We start from the raw sequence: 15105 nt of genomic DNA on the forward strand, positions 1-15105 counted from the left end.
CAGTTTGATATTGATGCATTGCATAAGGGGAAGGAGAATTCATACATGTTTACATTGAATCAGAAGAAGATTACCATTTTTCCTTCTGGTTCTGCGAAACATTCTAAAGTAGAAGAAAAAACTGTTGCTTTTGTTTCTATGGGGGTGCAAAGGCTATCAGGCGTAGTTAAGAAATCTGGAGGCACACTGGCTTTATTGGTAAGAGCAAAAGGTACAGTGGAGAATGCACTATCTTTACCACCACTCGTCAAAAAGCTGTTGAAGGAGTTCCCTAGGGTAATGGAGGAACCTTCAAAGCTTCCACCTTTGCAGGATATTCAATATCGGATTGATCTCATTTCCAAATTAAAATTATCAAATCTGCCTCATTACAAGATGAGTCCAAAGAAGATTGAAATCCTTTAAGAACATGTTGAAAAGTTATTGAAGAATGGGCATATTCGAGAGAGCATTAGCTCCTGCGGAGTCTTTATCTTATTGGTTCTAAGGTAAGATGAAACTTGGAGAATGTTCGTGGATAGCATAGCCATCAATAAAATTACAGTTTAGTATTGATTTCCTATTCCTCGGCTGTATGACATGTTCGATCAGTTATCAGGATCTAAAATCTTCTCTAAGATCGACCTTAAAAGTAGCCACCACCAAGTTCGGATTAAGGAGGGAGATAAATGGAAGCCAACCTTCAAAACTAAGAAAGGGTTGTACAAGTGGCTGGTTATGCCGTTTGGTTTGATGAATGCACTTAGCACATTCATGCAACTTATGAACCAAGTTTTGCGTCCTTCTTACACAAATTCGTGGTTGTTTATTTTGATGACATCTTGATTTTTAGTCACCGCGAAGAAGAACATTTAAAGCACTTATATCAAGTCATGAAAACTTTGCAAGAAAGTTAATTTAAAAAAATATATCTATATGATGGAGCGCATTCTGTTTTTTAGATTTATTGTTAGCACAAAAGGGATATATCTTGATGAGAAGAAGGTAGAAGCAATACGGAACTGGCCCATTCCCAAAACTATTTCAAAAGTTCGCAACTTTCATGGGCTTGCTACTTTCTATCGGCGGTTCATCAGGAATTTCAGTAGCATTGTTGCTCCTATCACAGGTTGTTTGAAGAAAGAGAGTGCATAAATTTACTTGGACTGACACTGCCAACAAGAGCTTTGAAGAGATTAAAGATAAGCTTACTTCTGCCCCTATTTTTGCTCTACCTGATTTTGATAAATTGTTTGAGTTTGAATGTGATGCTTGTGAAGTTGGAATTGGCAATGTGTTATTGCATTCTAATAGGCCTATTGCCTTCTTTAGTGAGAAATTAAATAATGCTAGGAAGAAGTGGTCTACTTATAAGCAGGAATTATATGCAGTATTTCAGAATTTTAAAATTTAGGAACAATATCTGATGGGGTGGGAGTTTATTATTCACACAGATCATCAATCTTTCATTCACTTTAAGACTAAAAAATATATGAATAAGATGTATACTCGATGGCTAGCTTATTTTAGAGCTTTTCATTGTCATAAAATATAAGGTTAGCCATAGTAATAAGGTATTAGACGCTTTGAGTAAGAGGGCTGCTCTGTTGATTATAGTTAGTTAGGAGGTCATAGATTTTGAATTTCTGAAGGATTTGTATGCTGTAGATGATGATTTTGCTGATATATGGGCGAAGCTCTAGGCTCACCAGCTTGTTGATGGGTTTTTGATACATAATGGGTTTCTTTTTAAAAAGAATAGGTTATGCATTCCTCGCTCTTTTCTACGAAAAAAATTGATTTGAGAGGTCCATGGTGAAGTTTTGAATGGTCATTTGGGGCGTGATAAGACTATTGTTGGTTTAGAGGAGTATTTTTATTGGCCACAATTAAAAAATGATATAGATCGGATGGTCCATAAGTGCCCAGTTTGTCAAACTCAGAAGGGTCATTCGCATAATACGGGCTTATACACTCCATTGTCTATTCTAGAATATCCTTGGGAGGACTTGTCTATGGATTTTATTCTTGGCCTTCCACGTACTCAACGTGGATCTGATTCCATTTTTGTTGTTGTTGACAGGTTCTCCAAAATTCTGCATTTTATTCCTTGTAAAAAAATTAATGATGCTTCTCATATTGCAAAGCTATTTTTCCAGGAGGTTGTTCATTTACATGAAATTTTTAAGACCATTACTTCTGACAAAGATGTGAAGTTTCTAACTGATAGCAATTGTCGAAGCCGTAAAAAATAACCTATTAACAATCAATAAAAATAACTTGTAGATAGTGGCAATAGGGTGGAACCACTGTCAAAGGACTCTCCTAACTATGACTTAGGCAAATTAATAATAAAAGTAAAATAAAGGGGGGTTTGTTTTTGATGATATTGAACTAAAATTAAGACTAAGTAATAAAAGATCAATGTTTAAAGGAAGAGTAAATCAATAATAGAAAGAATCTAGTTGAAGTATAGGATCCATTTCAATTTAGAATTGATCATTAATGCTTTGATACTTCTATTTATTTCAATAAATTGGTTTAGGTTGTGGAAGACGCTTCTCACAATCAAATTTCTCCTTAGTTTTAGTTTGATTAGGAAACATTTGCTAATTAAACACTAGTTAAGAAGTTGCCAAGGAACGTCCTTGGGGTTCTTCACTTTTCAACTGTTAACTGCATTAAGAAATAGAGAAACCCAATTCTAACCTTTCTAACCGCATGGTTAAGTTAGATCATGCAACCAATTATTATTTGTGCTCAAATAATCTAAGCAATTACAGACCTAAACTATTCAAGCTAACAATATATTGCTCATATAATTAAAAGCAACATGCCTTAATTGATTCTAAAAGCAAGACAATAATAACGTGAAGATCAAGTTGCATAAATATTGAAAAATAGAAGTTTAACAATGGAGTTTCAGATCTCCCAATTCATAACAAAACTAAAATGTCTCCAACTTCAACTAGAGATTAAGGTTTTTAGCCACTCATGGTGGACAAAGAACACATAAAAGAGAAAAAAAGAAAAGGAGAGAGAGAGCTGCTGGTGTTGCTGCCGAAAATTCTGATATCTTTTCTTATTGGTTGCCGCCTCCTTTTATAAGTAAGAAGTCCTAATCATTCTTCGAATTGAAATCTTATTTTGACTTGGTCTTTGATTCCTTCTTTGATTTTATATTTTAGCATGAATAAAACTCTTTTTGGTGAAGGACTTTATTTGGCGTGGTTTCTGGAGTTGTCATAGGATTGGTCTTGGTGTATTTAAAGTAGAATAGGACTCTAAGACATTTGAATCTTTAAATTTTTGCTTTTTCCACGCTGCTGTATTTTCTTGCTGGAGTCAATTAATTTGGGCAGTGATTTGGGCAAATCACTTGCCCAAATCATTTCTGCGAGTCACCTCCGGGTTTCTACTTCAACTTTCTTCAGGTGATTTGGCCAGTGATCCGGACAAATTATTTTGGGCATATCGAGTCTTGAGTGTTTAGGTTCCTCCTCCTGCAGTTGCTTCAGTCATTCTTTGGGGCTTGATTTGGCCAAATCACTTCGGCCAAATTGATTCTTCAGTATTTTCTGCTATTTTTCTCTAATTTTCTGTTTTTCAACTTTTCTACAAAAATATTATAAAAATACTGATTAAACTAGAAAAATGCATATTTAAATAGTAATAATGATAATAAAAATGTAGCTAAATTATGCTTGATCAAATACCCTCACACCTAACTTTTTGCTTGTCCTCAAGTAATAAATAACTTAGTTAATTAAGCCCCCTTTCTTTTGAGCCTAATTACCACTTAATCAGCCCTCCCTAGACTCCCAAATTGAAGTACCGCAATGTAAAATACATGCACCAAAGTTGTCCTTTTCTTTCCTTGTCTTCCTTCACCTACCGTGGCCAAGAGAAAGTTTTTAATTTGATCATGCTCATTCTTTAGTTTTTAGTTTAGGCTTTATGCAACCCAAGAGTGACTTGCCCTCTTTTAAAGTATTTTTATTCAGCAGCACTTTTATTCTTGCTTGAAAAAATTACCAACCTTTTTATGCGAAGGTGCATATTGGTGATACCCACCATCGGTTACTCAGTTGGTCACTTATTGAAGCGGCTATTAGCTCTGTTCATAGTCCTTGACCATTGGAACAGGTTATGTTTTGTGCTTTTTGACTTTGCTGAGTTTTTCTTTTTCTTTTCATATCAGTTTGGGCAAATCAACTCACAGAGTGCTGCACTAGCTCAATTTCATTACATGCATGTATATTTTTTTTACTTTCCTTGACCACAGCAAGCGTAAAGATTCAATTCAAGAGAAAAAATCCCTAAGTAAAGGTAACTCACTACAAATAATTCAATTCGGGCTTAAAGGATTGGAAAATCAATGGGGTCATGAGTTTAGAAGGCTTTATTAACTTTGTTATCCGTGCTGAGTTAAGCAAAAACAAAAAATCTGTGTGAATGAAATCTGTGTGTATGTGCATATGTGCAGAAAGGAATATGTGAGCAAAAAGAAATGTGTGTGTAACTATGTGTGAAAAAAAAATTTTGGTGTAACAGGGTAAAAAGATAGTAAAAAGAGGCAAAAAGATAGCAAAAAGATAGTGCAAAATATTCCCTTAGTACCCCCACACCTAGCTTAAGCATTACCCTCAATGTAAAACATATAAAGAGAGAAAGAGAGAAAGGGACTTCCTGGCCAAGTATGTGATTTGGCCAAATCCGTGGCCAAATCACTGGTGCGGATGGTCTCTGGGTAGGAAGTTGTCCACCAGCAGTTGCAGTAGGCCTTCCATATGCTGCATTCTGTCTTCAATTCTGGTCAGACGAGCCTCCACTGAATGGTCTTGAGGCACTTTGACAGGTGCCTCGTCTGTGGCCTGTTGTGGTGCTATTGGTGGGGCAGGCGGCTAGGAGCGGCTTTCTAGCTGGCTGCCTTTTTCTTGAATACACGCTCATTGTGTGGTATTACAGGCCCTGCAGGAGCAAGAGAGAAAACTCCCCCCACTTTGGGAAGCAACCCCATATCATCCAAAGTGCATAGGTCCAGGGGGGTTGATTAGCTTATGGGGGCGAGATCAGTATAAGCAAGATGCAATCATTTCAAATTAATTGCAATGGAAGTGATCAAGTGCCCAAGGATTAAAGGGCGGTGGTATGTGATTGTGCCTGAGAGTTGTGTGGCAACCCAGTATCCCAAGTGAATTTTTTGTTTTGTGGACATGCTCCACATGATGTACAGCTCAGTTTTGGTCAGGATGTTTGGTGCATCCTTCCTCCCAGAAAGGGTGTAGGCTAAGAACCTGTGTAGGTACTTTAGGTAGGGGTTTCTTAGGTACAGGTCCTTTGATTTAGTGGGTGAATAAGTGTCGGGTGGGTTGTCACACAGTTCTGTGTAGGCAGTGCTGGGATTGAATCTAGCAGGTAAATCCCAGATGGAGTTAGGACATTCACATCCCAGTGCAGCACTGAACTCGTGCAGGGACAAGCAGAATCGCTGTCCTAGCAATCTAAAAATCACAATGTTTGGTGTGTGCAGGGTGGTCAGGGTTGCCCTATCAAAATAGAATGTACAGAAGAACTCATGGGTGTGTTCTGTAAAGGCAGGCATACGCAAATAGAAGAATGTACCCCACCTAATATCATCAACAAGGGATCTTACCTGTTCCCAAAGCCCTAATGCCTCAAGGGTTTCATGGTGGAGGAATTTACCTGGGTGATAGGGTAGACCCGGAGCGTTCTGAATTCTTATTGAAGGTTAGGGCCTCCGTTGCATATTTCGGGTTTGTTGGTTTGGGCAAGTCGTTAGGCAAATCGCCTTGGTCGTGGCCCACTGGAGTTGTGTCTGGTGAGCTGGTGGTGGCTTTTGTCCGGCGCTTCGGGCTTGGTGGTGGTGAGGAAGAAGGTGTCATTGGACATTTCTGTCCGTGGCTAGTGGAAGGGGTCTCTTTTGAAAGCATCGCATCTTCAAGGGCGTCTGTCTCGTCTGTCTATGTCGCAGTCAGTGGAACCATCATTGACGCCTTAGCTCGTCGGCAATAGGTGTGGACGACGGGTATCGCGGTAGCCCTAGTCGTCATTTCCTCGGTCGACCCTGTGTCAGTGTCTTCGGTGATGGGGGGAGGGTTGTTGATGGCCTCCTTGTCACTGTCAGTGAGGATGTGTATGGGTCTGGACAGACCTAGTTTCTGCCACATGCCAGGGCTGGTGATGGCTACCATCTTGGTTCTGACCATGGTGGGAGGTATCATCAGAGGGAAAGCTTGAGGAAGAAGGAAGAGGTGAGGCAAACAGAAATAGCGTAAAAGAAAAAGAAAGTAAAAAAATTATTTAAAGTGATTTGGGGAAGTTGTACTGCCCTAATCATTAATTGCTGAGTTTCTGACTTCTTGGCAGTATGATTTGGTCAGTGATTTGGGCAAATCACTTAGCCAAATCACTTCCTCGATGCAATTGCTCGATTGGCCCTGGTCGCGATTTCTCTGCGATGGTCGAATCCTGTCGATTTGCCCATCAATTTGGACAAATCACTTGCCCCAATCACTTGCGGTTATGGTACAGTCAGTTGATTTGCCCAGTGATTTAGGCAAATCACTTCAGCTAGGCTGCCTCCCAGTAGCGCCCTGGTTTTCTGTCATGGGCTGGACTGTCTTGCCTTGATCAACAGGATGGGGAAGGGGGTCTAAGGGAACCTCTTCCATAAGGTGTACCATAAATCCTTCATAGAACGGCTTTAGACGGTGCCTATTAACTTTGAAAATCTTGCCTGTTTCTGGAGTGCGTATGTCCACAGCCCCATGTGGATAGACGTGCTTTATCAAGAATGGCCCAATCCACCTAGACCGTAGCTTTCCTGAGAATAATTTGAACCATGAGTTGAAAAGCAAGACCTTATCACCAACCTGAAATTATTTTCTGGAGATATGTTTATCATGGAAGGCTTTGGTGTTGGCTTTATAGTCCTAGGAGGTTTCATATGCATCACACCAAATTTCCTCTAGCTCTTGAAGTTGCAATTTTCTGTGGGATCTGGCTTCCTTCTCATCAAGATTACAGCTTTTAACAACCCAATAGGCTTTGTGTTCAAGTTCTAAGGGTAGATGGCAAGCTTTTCTATAGATCAGCCAATATGGGGACTTTCCTATGGGCATTTTGTAGGCTCTTCTATATGCCCACAAGGCATCATTGAGGCGCACACTCCAGTCTTTGCAATGTGGGCAAACTGTCTTCTCTAGGATGGTCTTGATTTCTCTATTTGATACTTCGGCCAGCCTATTTGTTTGAGGGTGGTAGGCAGTGGATGTTCTATGGATAACATGGTGCTTTTTTAGAAGGGTTTCCATTACCCTGTTGCAGAAATGAGTCCCTCGATCACTGATTATGGCTTTAGGCAAACCGAATCTGGAGAAGATGTGGGTTTTCATAAAGTCAACCACCACCCTTGCATCATCAGCCCTTGTTGCTTTGGCTTCTATTCACTTGGACACATAGTCTACGGCTAGCAGTGTATAGGTGTTGCCAAAGGATGGTGGAAATGGTCCCATGAAGTCTATGCCCCATATGTCAAAGATTCCGCAAACCATGATGGGTGACTATGGCATTTCACTTCGGTTGCTGAGGTTACCTATTTATTGGAACCTTGCACATGACCTACAAAATAAATAAGTATCTTGAAATATGTTAGGCCAATATAACCCACATTCAAGGATCTTTAGGGCTGTTTTGCATGGACCGAAGTGTCCACCACAGCTGTATGAGTGACAGAAGGCTAAGACTGAAGAAATTTCTTAATCTGGATGCATCTTCTTATGACTTGATCTGAATAGTGTTTCCATAGGTAAGGTTCATCCCACACATAGTACCTTGCATCTTTCTTTACCTTGTCCCTCATGTGTTTGGACAAATCAGAAGGTAAATCACGTGTAGTGAGGTAGTTCACTATGTTAGCATACTACGATTCATCTTCTTAGGTAGCAAACAGGTATTCATCAAGGAAGGTTTCATTGATGGGGCATGTCTCCATTTCTGAAGGTATTCGGCTGAGGTGACCAGCTACGAGGTTCTCCTTCCCTTTCTTATCACGAATTTCTAGATCAAATTCTTGTAACAGCAATATCCAATGTACCAATCTCGGCTTTGCCTCCTTTTTCTTGATCAAGTACCTTAATGCAGCATGGTCTGAATAAACAATGACTTTTGTCCCAAGTAGGTAGGACCGAAACTTTTCTAGTGCAAATACTACTGCCAACAATTCTTTTTCTGTTGTGGAATAATTGCATTGTGCGGCATCTAAGGAGCGTGAGGCATAGTGAATGACATGAGGAGAGTTACCTACACGCTGCCCCAATACTGCACCTATAGCGAAGTTGCTGGCATCACACATGATCTCAAAGGGAAGGTTCCAATCGAGAGGCTGGATGATTGGGGCTGTGACCAACAGTGATTTGATCAAATCGAAGGTTGTTCTGCAGTTTTCATCAAAGTCAAATGGTACGTCCTATTGGAGCGATCTGCATAATGGCTGTGTGATCTTGAAAAAATCTTTGATGAACCTTCGGTAGAACCCAGCATGGTCAAGGAAAGAGCGAATTTCCTGAATGCTGGTTGGATAGGGCAGGCTCTTGATGGTGTCCTGACTCGCGGTTGTCGAAGCCGGTCAAAAATAACCTTTCCGGTTATCAACAATTTTACAACTGCAGATAGTGGTAAAGGATCAAATCCACAGAGAATTGTAAACTTATCTATTTTTCTCAACAAAACCAAGAGATTAAATTGAAAGCGCAACTGAAAGCAAGTAACTGAAAGCAGAACAAAAGTAAAGTGCAATAAAAGTAAAAAGGAGGGGTTTTGAGATTGATTTGATTAAACTAATTATGGACAGCAATTAAATCAGCAAGTAATAATAAAATAAAAGAGGAAATCAATATGAGAAAGGTCTAGTTGAAGATATGGATCCACTTTGGTTGTTTGGATTGATCATTGAAACTTATGTTCTCTTGATTGGTTCAATAGATTAGTTATGGAGGTGGAAGACGCTTCTCACCACCATATCTCTCCTTATGATTAAATTAATTAGGGAACGTCTTCTAATCAATTACTAATTAACAAATTGCCAAGGAACGTCCTTGGGCCTTAGGCATCAAAACAATTGTCAATTGCATAAAGAATTACAGAAATCCAATCCTAGCTACTCCAAACGCATGAAGATGATGCTAGATCATGCAATTCCTTAGTTTTTAAACCAAGTGTTCTTAGGTCAGAATATTTCCAGCAATTACGGACTAACAAATATCCCAACTAACAATCAATTAACTTTGCAATCAAGAATCAAGTGGCCAATTTGATCAAAACAACAAAGCAATCTTAGATATAAGCACACAATTGCATGAATATTGAACAAACCAAAAGCAAACACTTTATGTTCAGATCTCACAATCCTTTAAACAACCTTAGTTTCAACCAATCCTCAACTAGAATTAAGGGTTTCAGCCACTCATGGCTGAACCAAAACAGAAAATAGAAGAAGAGAATAAGAGAAGGAGAACCGGCAGTGGCGGAGAAGGAGGAGAAGGGGGTGCGGCTGCCCTTGCTTGGCCGAACCTTGGTGATGTCTAATCTGCCTTTTCTTGTCTTCGTAAGGCCTTTAAATATGTCTTGAGAGGCTGCCTAGGGTTTCTTGGGTGTCCATGCATCTTTTAGAGGCTGTCCAAAGTGCCCTTAGTCCAATATGTGCCTTCTATGTGCATGTATGAAGGCAAAAACGTGGAGAATGTATCAAATTGCAAGGGATGGGCTCTTTGGTCTTTTAATTGCTGCCCAAGGTCTTCAAGATACTGTTCAAGTGTGTTCAAGTTGCTGTCCAAGTTGCCTCTTCACTTCCCCTTGGCGCCCATTCACAATTAAGGAAGGTGGAGCCTCCTTTTGCAATCTTGAATTTTGAATGTGCAAGGCATGAAGTGGGAAACATGTGATCTTTGGATTTGGCTTCCTTAATAAGCTGGATCTTGAAATCCAAAATCTGAATATGAATCTTGGAGATTTGAATTTCAAAATACTTTCCTTATTTGGCTCTTCATATAAGGCAGCTTGAGATATGGCTTCTTGAATAAGGAAAGGGCTACTTGGAGATTTGAAATTTGAATTTCAAATTGTCTTGGTTGAATGTTCTTTCCATATTTGCCACTTTCCTTATTTAGAACTTTCCTTATTTAGCTTGACTTGAATCCAACTTGGCAGACTTGCTCTCCTTTACTCCATTTAAGGCAGTTTTAGGGGGATTTTCTCCAAAGTGTCCTTTTTCACCATTTTCTGCGAAACAACGCCAATAGCACTAAATTAAGCAGAAATCATGTAAATAATCATCAATAATATCAAGATAAAATGGACTAAAATATACTCTATCATGTCCACTTTGGCTTTGTCCACCTCTATCCCTTTTGCTGAAACGATGTGGCCTAAGATCAAACCGTGATTAACCATGAAGTGACATTTTTCATAGTTTAAAACCAGGTTTGACTCCAAACACCTTTGAAGTATCTTCTCCAAGTTGGCAAGGCATTCATTAAAAGAGTTGCCATACACCATAAAGTCGTCCATGAAGACTTCAATAATTTTCTCTACATAATAAAAAAAATACTCATCATGCAACGTTGGAATGTGGCTGGTGTGTTGCAAAGGCTGAAGGGCATCCTCCTGAATGCAAAGGTACCAAATGGACAGGTGAAAGTTATTTTTTCTTGATCTTTGGGGGCAATAGGGATTTGATAAAACCCCGAATATCCATCTAGACAGCAGTAGTGGGTTTTTCCTACAAGTCTCTCAAGCATTTGGTCCATGCAGGGCAGGGGAAAGTAGTCCTTCCTTGTGGCTGCATTGAGCTTCCTATAATCCATGCACACTCTCCACCCATTTTTCACATGTGTAGGTACTAGCTCTCCTTCAAAATTGGGGACAATGGTGATCCCAGTCTTTTTTGGAACTACGTGGATAGGACTCACCCACTTGCTATCAGAGATGGGGTTGATGACTCCAGTGTCTAAGGGCTTCACTATTTCTTTCTTCACAACCTCCATCATTAGGGTATTCGGCCTTCTTTGAGCCTCACGGATAGGTTTGCACTCCTCCTCCATGAGTATTCAATGCATGCATGTTGATGGTGAGATGCCTTTTATGTCCTCCAAAGTCCACCCTATGGCCTTCTTGTGTTTTCTCAATACTTGCAGGAGGCTTTCTTCTTTTTATTGGCTTAGCCGATTGGACACTATGATTTTGCCCCTAAATATGCATATTTAAGGTGCCCTGGTAGAAGTTTCAAGTCTGGTGCAGTTGCTATCTGTGCTGGAGCTTGCTGTTTGTTCATCGATTTGGGCAGATTGTCTGATGCTTGCTCTGGTGATTTGGTCAAATCACTCCTGGTCATATCTGGCTGCTCCAGTGATTTGGGCAAGTCAAGGTCTAGTGATTTGGGTAGATCATCTTTGGTCAGTATTGTGCAGCATGCTGTCTCCCCTGCATCTGTCATAGTATTATTGGTCTTTTCGTCCATGTCCTCTTGCTTGTATAAACCAACATTAAGTAAATTATCTTGATCAAAATCAAAAATTTCTTGACTTAGATAGTCAATAATATCAAGGCCATAAACAAGAGACACATCATTGGGAAATTTCATGGCATCATAAACATTAAACTTGATTACTTTCCCTTCAAATTCCATAGTTAATGTGCCATCGTGCACATCAATCTTGGTCTTGGCTGTGCTCAAGAATGGTCGCCCAAGTAGGATGTCCAAGATGGTGTTGCTTTTGTCTTCCTCCATGTCAATTACATAAAAGTCTGTTGGGAAGACTAGTTGATCCACTTGCACTAACACATCTTCTATGTAATACCCGACTAGACCCCGGTATCGAAATTTCTACCTTTCGGCAGAATCTCCATTGGAATCCGGAATTCTCAGATGTCGGAGCCTTCTAGAAGGTTAAAATAAAGGTTTTCTGAAATGTTTCTATATGTTTTTATTGTTTTAATGAAGAAAGAAATTGAGTTTTGAAAAGAAAAGAGCTTGAGGGAAAAACCCAGGTTTGGCCGCCGAACCTCATGTTCGGCCGCCGAACATGGGGCTGATGCGGAGGCACTTTTGGCCCCCGAAGGTGGTCTGGCCAACCACCTATAAAGGACCCCCTGTCCGAAAATGGGCGAGTTTTCTCTCTCCATTTCCGGGCAAGGTGAGTCTCCGCCACCCCTTGTCGATCTTGTGCTTTTCCTTCAAGTCTCTCATGATTTTTATGAGTTTTTATCTTGTTTTTGAAGATTTTAAGCTAAGATCAAAGTTTTGAAGCTTGGAGACCCTCGGAGCTCATTCCTCCATATCTCCAAGTTTGGGATCGCATCTCCTCTCGATCATCAAGAGGTAAGTGTAGATCCTCCTCTTCTTTTAGGTTTTAAGTGAGTTTTAAGGGGTTTTAAGGGTGTTTAATGCATGACTAGAGTAGATCTAGAATGTTATGGTTTATGTTAGTTTAATGATAAATGTGATGCTATGTTGATGTTTGTTGGGGTTTAGGCTAGTTTTATGCCCCTATGTGCTTGAAAATGTGTTTATGCATGTTTTAGAATAGTTGGATGCAAGTTGGAAAGTTTTGGGTAGCTGGATGAGTGAGGTGGAATCAGGTTCTGCCCTTCGGGAGGACCCAGGTTTGGCCGCCGAACCTGCCTATAGAGACAGCTTTGGCCGCCTAAACTCGCCCCCGAAAGTTTGGACTTTCAGCTCTGGAGGGAAGTTTCGGCTGCCGAACCTGCCCCCGAAAGTGCTTGACTTTCGGATCTGTGGAGGACTTTTGGCCGCCGAATTCTGCCCCAGAAAGTGCCTGACTTTCAAATCTGTAGGGACCTTTGGCCGCCGAACCTGCCGCTGAAAGTCCCCTTTGCTTGTTCTGCATGCATGTTTTATGATGTTTTTGGGGAGTTTTTTAGAGTCATGTTAGAGTATGTTTGGTCCCTCATTTGAGTCCACCTGTGTAGGATCGGACCTGAGGAACCGAGGTGATCAGTAGTGAGATAGCTGCTTTAGAGTTAGTTCAGAGTCAGCCAGAGGTGAGTAGAACTAAACTAATCTTTTATTGCGAGAAATCAAATATTTTAAGCATGTTCATGCATCATGTATATGTAATAGGTTGGTTGCATTAGACCTCACGAATATGCCGCATTGCATAATTGGTTGTTGATGTGGATGGACAACAGGACGACCCATTAGCCCTCTAGATGTTATGTTATGTAATGAAAGACCAGGGCTGCCATTCTATGCCCCTGGCACAGAGTATAGGAAAGACCAGGTGTGGCCTGCACTACGCACCTGGCACACAGCTTATGTTATGTAATAGAAGTCCTGAGGAGCTCCACCGAGGGCTGGGCACAGAGTAGAGGGATTTTTGGGTCAGTCCATCCGTGATGTGAATTGTTTGTATTGTGATGCATTCCATAAAAGTATATGTTTATTAAATTGTTTTCACTGTTCTGCTCATTGGGCTTTTATAGCTCACCCCTCTCCCCTAATCCCCAGGTTTGCAGGAGCACAGGTAGCTATGGGAAAGTCAACAAGGTTATGGTATAGTCTATGTAATAGATTAGTAGTGGACATGTAACGTAATATAAGGTATTGTTCAGTAATGTAATGAGGATTAGTATTGTGCTTGGCCCTAATATATGGTTAATCCCTTTTGTACATGATCTTTATGTAAATGTTTTAATGATAAGTTATGTTGAACCAAGCTTGATGTATGAGATGTTGACCCAGTTGGAGCATTTGATGAGGGCTCCAGTATGGGGTTTTTATGTTTACAGTTTTAGTGCATGCATAGGTCAAGCTTGGTATATGAAAAGTTTAAAGTTTTTATGAAAATGTATGATCATATATGGGATTTTATCAGATGTACAGGATGTATGTTAGGCTTGCTACGGGTTCCGGCGACCTTAAGTCTATCTGAATCCTAGCGCCGGTAGCGGTCCGATTTTTGGGTCGTTACATTCTAGGACTCCCTTGGGGTAAACAACAGACCGGTCGGCCAACTGAATCACTATGCTAGTGCCCTTAAGTGTACCTGCATTTAATGAGTTATAGATGGAAAAAAGGCATAACATTAATTGATTCCCCAAGGTCACACATAGCCTTCTTTATCCCCACATTGCCTATTTTGCATGAAACAGCAAACATTCCTCTATCTTTGCATTTGGCGGTAAGTTTTCTTTATATGACAGCTGGGACACACTCCCCCACACTTACTTTCTCACGTTCGGCAAGTTTCCTTCGATTGGTGCATAGCTCTTTAAGAAATTTGACATACCTCGGTATTTGTTTGACAACATCTAGTAGAGGTATGTTGATTTCCACTTTGTGAAGTGTCTTAAGTATTTCTCTTTCTTCTTTTTCTTTTTGAGATCTTGCAATTCTTTTTGGAAAGGGGGGAGATACCTTAAATTTTTTCCTTTGGTTACTGACCTGTCTTGGCCTACTTTGGTCTGGGTTCTGCTTGGGTCGTCGATTTGGGCAAATCGACTTCTGCCTTTTCTGGGGATTTGGAAAAATCATCTCTGCAAGGCAGTTTTGTCCATCCACTAATTGGGTCCAAGATTTGGGAAAATCGATGCCCTGCAACATTTTTCGTCAGTTTCTCCTCAACAACCTGTTTCTGCATTTGGGCAAATCGCTGCTCAGCCCTGCTGTCTTAAAGCTCTTTTCCACTTCTTAATGTGATGGCACTAGCATTCTACCTTGGATTGATCTCAGTTTGGGAAGGTAGCCTTCCTTGTGATTCAAGCTTACTTACGGATGTGGCTATTTGACCCACTTGTTGTTCAACGTTTTGCATCGTATTTGCTAAAGACTTTACGATCTCTTCAAGGGGTGTATTAGATTTCTGAGGTGCTGCTTAGGCTGGATTTCTTTGCTAATAGTTTGGATATTGATTGGCCCTTGCATATCCCTCCAACCTGGGTTGTAGGTGTTAGAATAGGGATCATACCTTCTTTGCCCATTAAATCCTTCAACTGCATTGACTTGCTAGTCCTCTTCTTGAAAGGAAGGGCATAGGTCAGTTGGGTGGCTCATGTTTGCACATATCCCGCACGGTTTTAGTTGAT

This window comes from Manihot esculenta, chromosome 8 (genome assembly GCF_001659605.2).
Source record: "Manihot esculenta cultivar AM560-2 chromosome 8, M.esculenta_v8, whole genome shotgun sequence".
Classification (NCBI taxonomy): domain Eukaryota; kingdom Viridiplantae; phylum Streptophyta; class Magnoliopsida; order Malpighiales; family Euphorbiaceae; genus Manihot; species Manihot esculenta.